Here is an 8,647-nt window from a genome sequence, read left to right as displayed (position 1 = left end):
CCACTAGTAGCTTTGATCTCGTCCGCATCTGAAATCCTTCACGGCTGGCAGTGCCACTTGATGAAGCGCTACAAACAAGCAGCTGGCCCGCTGGATCGCTACTTCGTCAGCGCCTAGTCAATTATGGCATGGTATTTGCCAGCGCCCAGTCATTAAGTTTAGCACATTAGTACGCCTAATACGAAACGGTACATTGGTAAATTAGCACTTCAGAGCATTTGCATTTGATGTGGATTTTGACCACGCCAGACCTCTCAATACGATTCTTGCACCAAAAAGTGCGCTGGAGCAAGGCCATGTCGCGGCCAAATCCCGGCTATCGGATTGGTCGGGCAGATGGTCAGGATCATGCAAATTCAATGTATTTTGCGAAAAACCCCTCAAGCTTTAGTGAAATTAATCCACAGTCCGACCTCCTCTCTTAGACTTTTTTTATGAGAAAGCCCTTTGCGTTTAGCGAAATCAACCTGCAGTCCGACCTCCTCTCTTAGATATTTTCATGAAAAAATTCACAATTTTTATCAAAAATCAACACGCAGTCCGACGTTCATGGAAACTTTGCAACCAAAACTTTAAGTTTTCATAAAATCAACCCGCCATCCTAGTTCTCTCTCAGGATTCTTTTAAGCAAACCCTCGGATTCTTATTAAATCAAACCACAACCCATTCCGTTCATTACTTCTTCGCATGCGACATTATACGTACAATTTGAACACCAAAACATATCAAAATCAAAAGTTGTTCAATATAAAGTTTGATTAAAAATTTGTAAACTTCAACTTTATTATAGAGCAAATTTTGAAAATTCAAAATTCTTTCACAATTAGTTTGCAGAAATGCTTACATATGATCAGTTCTACCCACAATTTGGATACCAAAATATCTTCAAGTTTAAAAATATTTAATACAAAAATTACTTAGAATTTCAAACTCTACATCTTCATTATATAGTACAATTTCAAATTCAAAGGGCTTCTATAAAAATGGTCAAAATTTCAAGACTTAAAGCTTCGCTACACAACAAAATGGTAAATTCAAAGCATTCAACATAAGATCATATTTCGCTAATAATATAATATTGTACCATCGTTCCTTTATAGCTTCTCAAGCTACCTCCACAATAACGCTAATATAGGAAAAAAATCCAATTTACACCCTCAAACTATCACAGAAGTTCGGTTTTCAACCTTTAACTACAAAACCAGATAACATAGACCCATCCAACTGTCAAACCATGCAAATTTGGACCTTGGGGTGGTTTCCAAGGTGGTTTTGTATTTTGTAAGAATTACAAATATTCAAATTTAAACTAAAAATTCATAATTATTTCATTTTAGATAAAAACAAATATAAAAGGGGTATCAAAGGTTTTCTAAAAATGTGACCTATCTATTGGCATCATACATTCAGTAATTCAAATCAAAAATTTTTATTCTCATAATATTTGATTGCTTGTGGTTATGTCTATTATTTTTGAATAACCAAGCTTCATATAGAGCAATAATAGATATGTTACATTTTTAGGAACAAGTTGGTACTAGTTTCATTTTTTGTGATTTAATATGAATTAGATTTGGTTTTTTAGATATAATTAGAATTTTTGAATTTTTTATAAAATAAAAAGCCACCATGGAAACCACCCCAAGGTTCAAATTTGCCCAGTTTCGATAGTTGGATAGTCTATGTTATTCAGTTTTGTAGTTGAATGATGAAAATCGGACTTCTAGGATAGTTTGAGGGCGTAATTTCAACTTTTCCCTTTAATATAACCACTACTTTCTTTAAAAAATACCATCATGTCTATTAATTGCCTCATGATTAAAAGTTCGAAGATTCTTATTTCACAAATGCATTAAACTTCCGGCTAACTGTGCTCTGCCCTCCCTAGTAAATAATTTTACCTTATTTCATCACAATAAATATAGCAAAAAAAGGTCATACACCCATTTCGATACCTAAAATAAAATACAACTTAAATGATAGCGTGACGACCATAGAAAACCAAAAATATATACCAAGTGCAACAACGGGCTGCTGACCATGACACCTATCCGAAAATTAAAAAAAATGACGAATTTGCTTTACATGTTGCTTTTAAGAAAATGCATTTACTAATATACCATAATTATTATATGCATGAACTAAAGTTTGCATCAACTACAAACATATTACCTGAAATATAAGCCCCGAGCTGCGGGCCTTTCTAGTTGTACAAGATCAATCAACAGTAAAAAGAATACCCATGCCTTATCACAAGTGCTATTACATTTGTTGCTACTAGTTGAACCACCCATCCATCATTATTGCTCCCCTCTCAAAACAAAAGTCAACTTCACACACCAAAATGTACAGCAACCTCCACAGCTTCAGCCATCACAAAGGAAATAACACAAACATTTCAACTTCAAATCTAACTTATACAAGACAATAAATTAGTTGGTTCCAAAACAACATAGATGACTACTTCAGATGTGTCAGCTTTTATACGGTCAGCAAGGGAGGTTTCCTGCCAAGGCAAATGAAATAGGATATATCATTTCATAAAGAGTGCAAGGCAAACTTCTAGAGTATTCTTCACAATGCAAGATTGAGATATTTTCTATGGAGGACTCCAGAAATAGTAATAAATAAATTTAAAAAATGTTACAATGTTTAGGAATTCTATAGAAGCATACACTTGTCTAAATATCATGTCCCCCTTTGGCCTATAAATAGAGACCCCCCCTCCCTTGCCATGACATACATCCATGAGCATGGTAGATTGAGAGGTGGTAGTGCTACGAGTGAAGGATTAGTGCTAGGCCAGCCATTGAAGTGGAGGGTGTTGTATGCTCTTGTGTAGTATTGTGTTGCAATAAAGTTTTGGTCTTGTGAGTGTCAGTCTCCCGATTAAGGCATATAGTTTTTAAGTACTTAATGTATAAGTTGTGATCAAAGATTGGCTCTGTCACCTGGGATTACAAAAGCGTTCAGGCTTCATCGATGGTTGGCTCTATCACCCGTAAGCCAACTTCATTCTGTTGGTAGGCTCTGCCACCAGGAATTGAAAAGGCAGTTCTGCCATCAAAATATCCCAGTACACTAAGTAATTAGAAATTAAAGAGGCTGACCGACTAGAGTGAGTTAGTATGTCATAGGTGTAGGTCCTCAGCTTAGTGGGTATTATGGCCACTCCTAATTTCCAATAAATAATAAAATGGACTAAGCGATACTCAAACCTGCCACCTATAGCATGACACTCAATTATCATCTGATCATCAACTAAAAGCGAGAAAAGTCAGCTACGAGTAGGCAACATAAAGCTAGCAACAAAATGTATTATGGTTAATAACTTGTTTTGAATTTGATATCTAGCTAGGTGTGGTTCATTTTCCTTCAAGAACTTCAGAGTTCTGTAGGTGCTCAAGCATATGTTGAAGTGTGAGTCTGCATGAATAACGGTAATTTTGATAGTATCCTTCTCGAGCAGTACCTGAACCAACAAGCAAAATAATTTTAAATGCCTACATAATCATAAGAAATTTAAAGAATATGAAGTAAAATTACTCGCCACAAATCCATCCATATTTGGGTCCCAAAAGCGATAAAATGAATTTCTTGAGATGAGCTCCTTTGCGAACACCAAACTCGAAGGAAAAGCACCGCTATAGACTTGTGTCCAAGGACGTCTAGTTACCGTGGTCTCTGTCATGGAGTACTTACCAAAACCTTGGCACGTTATATCAAAGACTTTCAAACATTTCTTCAGTTGAGTATGTCTGTTCCCACTTGGTCTCATCAAAGAGAGGAAATTTTGTTCTTGCTGCAATATATTCAAAAATACTTACATTAAAAAAATCACTAGACACAACATTTGTTGTTGTTTTGTGTAGTTGTGTTTACTAGTTGATTAAAACAATCCACAAGACTACTACACTAACATGTAGCAGAAAACAATTAATCTATTGAACTTAAATTATTATTCCCATATACAGAATAGCACTAGGCCGGACTATATATGCAGCCTGAACTCGCAAAGACATTTGTTTGTACATCAACACAATGGTATCTCGTCAACCTGTTCAGCACCGCCACCATCACCTCCTAGCATTGGAGGAGAGCATAGCGGACGCACTTTCCTGTGGGACAGTAGGATTGCGGAGCTCATCGAGGGCCCTGGTCTGCAGCTCGGCGGACCGGGAAGAACATAGCTGGGTTGCGGCAGTCGAGCCCAATAGCTTGCTGGCAGGCGAGAGCAATTGCGTGGACCGCTGCGGCAAGGTCGACTGGCGGTGGAACAATGCTAGATCCAGCAATTTGCTGGTAGCAGAGAGCAACTGCGTGGGCGGCTGCTGATCGGCAATGGAACAACACTAGGTCAGGAGCAGAGAGATAATGCTTCCAGCGTCCAACACAGGGGCAAAAGGATCTTCTCCCCTCCTAAATATATGAATAACAATTTAAATGAGACTATTAGCAAATTTCATATATTTGGCATCCTATTTTTGCACTGTCGATGTTTGAAATACAAATATGCAAAACGTGATGTTTTCTCCAGCGGCGGTGAGGCGTGTGCTCTATGGCTTCTCCTGAACCATGCTTGAATAGCTCAAATCTGGCATCATCGGTGCCTGCTCCCACTCACGTCCTGCCTGTGATCACCACACCAACCACGGCCCATCGGGAAAAAAACACGGCGATGAGGAAGGACGCCACGGTTGGCATCGGCACGGTTCCCAAGAAGTAGCCTGCCTCGGATCCATGCCCCCCCCCGAGGCCACCCCTCTCCCTGCCCCACCGCGCCCCGTTGGATTGCAGGAACTTGGCCGGGCGATGGTGTTGCGGCAATGGGGGTTGGGGTTGGGGACTGTGGGGGCGGGGTGTTGACAGTCGTTAAGTGCGAAATATGACTGTCAACTATACTCATTAAAAAAGGAAAATTATACCTCTTACTCGCATATTTGTATCACTAACCTAGCTCCACAGTTCTTTTCGAGAATTTATGATTTCAGGAGCACAAGTCTGGAATAAGACGAAAACACGACTAATACACAGATAGAAATCACAGACGATCGTGTCCTGCATAACATGAGCAAAGGAGGCCCACAAACCAGATCAAACCGACCAACCAAGCCCCGGCACCGACCATCTGACATCAGGACCCACAGAGCAGTGAACCAGAGAAGGTCGGTGGGAAAAGGCGCCAAGGGGGGGGGGGTCGGCCGACCCCACCTGTCTGCCTCTCCCGCTGATTTTTGGCGGGAAGCTTGATCTTATCCTCCCAATGGTGGTTTGGCATGTTTCCATGTTTAGAGATGGCGGAAACCGACCTCTCAAGCTATAAAAGGGGCCTCCCACCACTCTCTCACACACACCACTTGGAAGCCTCTCTCTCTACACTCTCTTGTGACTTGTACTCCTTAGGGTAGTGGAGCTAGGCTAGTACTTCATCTCCTTAGCGAATCCAGCCATCCTCGAGGTCGGCGAGCAATCCTCGGCCTCTGGTATGACTTTGTATTCCGACTTTCTTTATGCTAATCATTCAGAGTTCGTTCTTGGTTATCTTGCTATGTTCATAGCTTGCTTAGCCTTGAGCTGTGCTTTATCAAGTTATAGTAGTTGCATGCTTAGACCAGATGATCTGGGTAAGGATATTGGTTCGTTGTGCTTTCGGGCTTGCCTTAGCATCTTACCTGTCCATCCGAAAGGGTGGGAGACCCGGGGGTGCTACGGTAGTGACCTCATATGCGTGCATGGTGCCAGGGCATGCGGGATCCTTCGGATATGATGGTGCTCCACGGTGTGACTGGGGTAGACCGCAGGTGGTGACAGCCCTGTCGGTCCGCCGGGAAGCTGCTTCTCGGTTAGCGTACTCCCCGACATTCGGGTACGGTATAGGAGTTCATGCAAAGATGAAACGGGACTGGATGTTCTCCAGTGCGGGTCATTCTCTCCGATGTCCCTAATTTCCCGGCACCTGCAGCTCTAAGCAATGCAGCTAACGTAACTTATCCACTAACATGATTAGTATAACAGGAATCTTTGCCTATGCTCCCACTAACCTTAGGATTGCTTGTTTATTCTTTATTCATGAGAGTTGGTTGTTCTGTGTGTGTCACATTACCCCTGATTATCCTTATTATATACCACTTACTGCTGTATAGTCAGTGGTCTTCATCTTACTCATACATGTCATGGTTATGTAACTAAGTAAATACACTTTACACAACCTAGCCATCCCTTGGGAAAATATAAATAACGATACCCTGAATACTTCTGGGCGAAATGCTACAACGGTATATCCGTGCGCTTGCGGATCCTTCTGTAAACGTTAAGACATACCACACGGCATCTTCGAGGCACCGTTGCTAGGAAGTAACCACTCCTAGTGGCGACGCTAAAAAATGCCAACAAGCATTTCTGGTGCCGTTGCCGGGGATGGCACTAGGCGTAAAGTATATTTACTAAAGTACATAAACATGGCAATATAAGTAAGAGGTAGCTACTGCTTATACAGGCTAATGTGTTTATCTTTTTGTTTTCTCCTGATTGGATGAAAATAGGGTAGTGTATGTCTTGTTTCTCCTTGCCGACAAATTTTGTTGAAAATCCTGAGAAGCTCGTGAGAAGGGTACGACCTCGCGTCGTTCCTCCTCCAATCTCGCACTCAACAAGCGAACCAGCTTCCCAAGCACCATCAATCACTGAACTCATGGCTGAGAAGACTCTCCGCAACTTCTCTATCCCCTTAGCTGCCAATGTGGCAACTGGACCCAACATTGATGTTGGGGACATGAACTTTGAGCTGAAGTCCAGCCTCATAAACATGGTGCAGGCTAGCCCATTCTGTGGCAAGCCGAATGAGGACGCCAACGCCCATCTCCAGAACTTTCTGGAGTTATGCAAGACCGTAACCATACGGGGCATTACGGCTGACGCCATCAGGCTCTGCCTGTTTCCTTTCTCCCTCCTGGGGAAGGCGAAACAATGGTTTTATCAGAACAAGGAAGCTGTCAGCATGTGGGACAAGTGTTCCATGGCGTTCCTCACTAAGTTCTTCCCGTTGGGCAAAACCAATGCCCTGCGTGGAAGAATTTCAAGTTTCCAGTAGACAGGGATGGAATCCATCCCAGAAGCTTGGGAAAGGTTGCAAGAGTACATACTCGCCTGTCCTCATCATGGGACGGATGAGTGGCTCGTGCTCCAAAGCTTCTACAATGGGCTAACGACAACATCCAGATCCCATCTTGATGCTGTTGCTGGAGGAGCCTATCTTGATCTCACGATTGCCAAGGCTACGGCCTTAATCGAGAAGATGGTCTCCAATAAGGGCTGGAACGAGGAGCGTTCTCAGCCCAGAACCAAAGGCGGAATGCATACCATCAAGGAGACGGATATGCTCGCCGCCAAGCTAGACCTCCTACTAAAGAAGATTGATGAAGGGAACCGGCCCCAGATGCCTGTTCCCGTCCATGCCATGAACTCGTACTTTACGTGCGAGATTTGTGGTGACGGTGGACACTCGGGGAATGACTGCCCCGAAACCCGTGAAGATGCAGCGTACATCAACAACAACAACACCGGGTTCCGTCCACAAGGAGGCCAGGGGTGGGGTCAGACACGCCCACCATTCCAAGGAGGAGGTAACAATTTCAACTCAAATTTCAATTCGAATTTCAATTCGAACCAACCCTCCTTGAGAGACCTTGTGTTTGGCCAAGCTAAAATAAATGACTCTTTAAACAAAAAGCTTGCTGCCAACGATAAATTTTTTGGAAAATATACATGCAAAAGTTGAAATTCTTTCTTCTGCTCATAAAAATCAATTAAGTTTCAACAAAATGATAGAAACTCAACTGGCTCAATTAGCTGCTAGTGCTCCTGTCACTGAAGACGGGAAGATTCTGGGGCAACCCGAATCTCCCGTTGAAACTGCAAATATGGTGTCTACCAGATGGGGCAACCTCCCCCGGCAGGCTCCTCGCACTAACCATGCAGGCAGGTACAATCCCTCGAAGAATGACACCTGGGATAGCCTGGTAGCAGCAATTCAAGAAGATCCAGGGGTCCCCATGATCAGCTGCTCAATCTTTGATCAATACTATGAGCATGCACTCTGCGACCTGGGGGGCCAGTGTCCACATTATGCCCATGGTGATATACGAGAAACTCTTATACCCTGCTCTCTCCCCAACATACATGTGTGTCAAGGTCGCAGACTCTACAATCCGGTATCCTGAAGGGATAGCCAAGAATGTCCTGGTCCTCATGCGAGACTCCTTCGTCCTTGCAGACTTTGTGGTAATGGACGTCGAGGGTGACCTCGGAATCGAGCTCATTCTTGGGCGACCATTCCTGAGGGCCGCCAGAGCAAGGATCGACGTAGGAAGAGGAGAAATCCGCTTCCGCGTTGGGAAGGAGGACATGTTCTTCAAATTCAAACAAAGGGAAGAGCAGCGCATCCTGAACTGACAAGATGATGAAGGGCAGGCAATTTGGGATGCACCAGAATCCCCACTACCAAGACCTACGACCACACGATCCAAAAGAAGACGTGCAAAAAATGTGTGGCGTAAGGTCGCAAGCTCATCCTCGTTCAATTCTCCAGGACGAGCCGAGCAGTGGTAAACACAGCAGGAGATAGGTCCTGCTCGTCAGACTCAAAACG

General features: G+C 43.1%; 1 non-coding gene across 1 annotated transcript; it reads right to left on the bottom strand.

The window, feature by feature from the left end:
* Positions 1-7,057: 7,057 nt before the first annotated feature.
* LOC120671771 lies at positions 7,058-7,164 on the bottom strand. Its single transcript, XR_005673859.1, has one exon. It is a non-coding gene; the product is annotated as a small nucleolar RNA R71 (small nucleolar RNA).
* Between the last annotated feature and the right edge of the window lie 1,483 nt (positions 7,165-8,647).

The sequence above is a fragment of the Panicum virgatum genome, chromosome 4N (genome assembly GCF_016808335.1).
Source record: "Panicum virgatum strain AP13 chromosome 4N, P.virgatum_v5, whole genome shotgun sequence".
NCBI classification, from domain to species: domain Eukaryota; kingdom Viridiplantae; phylum Streptophyta; class Magnoliopsida; order Poales; family Poaceae; genus Panicum; species Panicum virgatum.
The sequence above is the reverse complement of the archived record's forward strand: the minus strand, read 5'-3'. Positions and strand labels throughout refer to the sequence as shown.